Raw genomic sequence first — 2116 nt, 5'->3', positions numbered from 1 at the left:
TATATATATATATATATATATATGTACCTCAACATTCATCTATCCATTCTGGTACATAGATTTTCTCTCATTCTTGCTTGCCTTCGCACCTCCTCATTCCTCATCTTGTCACACCAACCATAACCCTCAAACACACATATATATTCTTTTTATTTACCAAAGCCACAAGACACACACCAGGCATTCCATTCATTTCTCAGCTCAAAGAGGCGAGCCCTGTCCTATGCTCAGGTCAAGGCATAGAAAGTAGTGATATCAGTAGTGGGGCCCAACAGTATATGCTGGTTTATCCCCATTACATCATGCTGGTTCCGTACCCCTTTGAGTAATACCAATTCACTCAGCCATCCACAAACACTCTCCAAGCTTTCCTATCATTAATAAACTCTCTTGCCTTTCATTCCAACACCTCTAACCACCAAAACTTTCCTCATTCCATCCATCCACACAAACCGAGGTCTGCCTCTGCTTCTGCTGTCCACCACTTCTGCCTTCATCACCCTCCTTACCATCTGCTCCTCATCCAACCTCTCCATACAACCAAACCACCTCAACATTCATCTATCCATTCTGGTACATAGATTTTCTCTCATTCTTGTTTGCCTTCGCATCTCCTTATTCCTCATCCTGTCCATCTGTGTCACACCAACCATAGCCCTCAAATATTTCATCTCAAACTCATCTAGCCACCTCCTTTCCACCTCTCTCAGACCCCATGTGTCTGCACCATATAACATTGTCGGCACAATCAGGCCTTCATACACACCTCTTTTTACAACCTTTTATCTCTCAGTATACCTTTCACAACTCTAAATATCTTACTCCTCTCACTCACCCTATATTTCACTTCCTTAGCCAACCCCACCACCTGCCATCACATGTGATCCCAGATACTTAAAAACACTCACCTCCTCTAACATATCACCATTTATACTCACATTCATCCTACCAGCCATTCCATCTCTTGAACATCTCATCACCTTACTCTTAGCTACATTCACTTTCAGTTTCCTCCTCTCATACACTCTTCCAAACTCCACCACTAGTCTCCTCAGTTGCTCTTCCAAATCTACCACAAGTGCAGTATCATCAGCAAACAACTGACTCACCAGCCATTTCTCTCCATTTTCTCCCACCATTTTGGTTCCCCTACCAAAGGTTCTAGCATTCATCTCTCTCACCACACCATCCATATATAGATTAAACAGCCATGGAGACATCACACACCCCTGTCTTGACTCCCAACTTCACATCAAACCCCTCATTTACTTCGCCTACCCTAACGCATGCCCTACTTTCCCTATAGAAACTTTGTACAGCTCTCAACAATCTATCATCCACTCCATACAACCACAACACCTGCCACATTGCATCCCTATCCACACAGTCATATACCTTCTCTAGGTCCATAAAGGTCCAATATACATCCCTCCCTTTTGCCAAAATCTTCTCACACATCTGCCTTACTGATCTGCACTCCCCCTTCCACTCTTAAAACTGCACTGCTCTTCCCCTAGTACATTCTCTGTCTGGTTCCTCATCCTTACAATCAGAATTCTCCTATACAGTTTACCAACCACACATAACAAACTTATACCCTTAACATTTCCCCACACATTTATCTCCTTTCCCCTTGTACAATGGCATTATACAGGCACTGCACCAGTTCTTTGGTACTCTTCCAGCCATATAACAAACATAAGCCTCACTAACCACTCAATCACTGTCATTCCTTTCTTTAGGCATTCCTCTGTACTCCCATCTATACTTGGGTATGACTCTAAACTACATCCGGTAGTGGGACCCTGCAGCCCTGGTTTCAGGGTTTGAGGAGTGTGGAACCACCTCTTAGCCACTATTGTTCCCAGGTCTACTCTGGCCCAGAGTGGTAGCACTTGTAAGGGGCCCAACTATGGGTTATCTAGCAAACTCCACTGGGACTGGTGGGGTGGGGTCACTGGTAGAATGCAGTCACTGTATTCCCTGTGTGACTTAAGAAAAAGGGTGTGAGTGAAGGAACTGGGAATCCACTCCTCCTAATAATCCTGTTCCTTAAAAAGACAACAACCTGGGATGAGGTGGTGAAGCATGACCTTCGAACATTGGGCCTTACCAA

Source organism: Octopus bimaculoides, chromosome 4, assembly GCF_001194135.2.
Source record: "Octopus bimaculoides isolate UCB-OBI-ISO-001 chromosome 4, ASM119413v2, whole genome shotgun sequence".
Classification (NCBI taxonomy): Eukaryota; Metazoa; Mollusca; class Cephalopoda; order Octopoda; family Octopodidae; genus Octopus; species Octopus bimaculoides.
Note: the sequence above shows the minus strand (reverse complement) of the source record.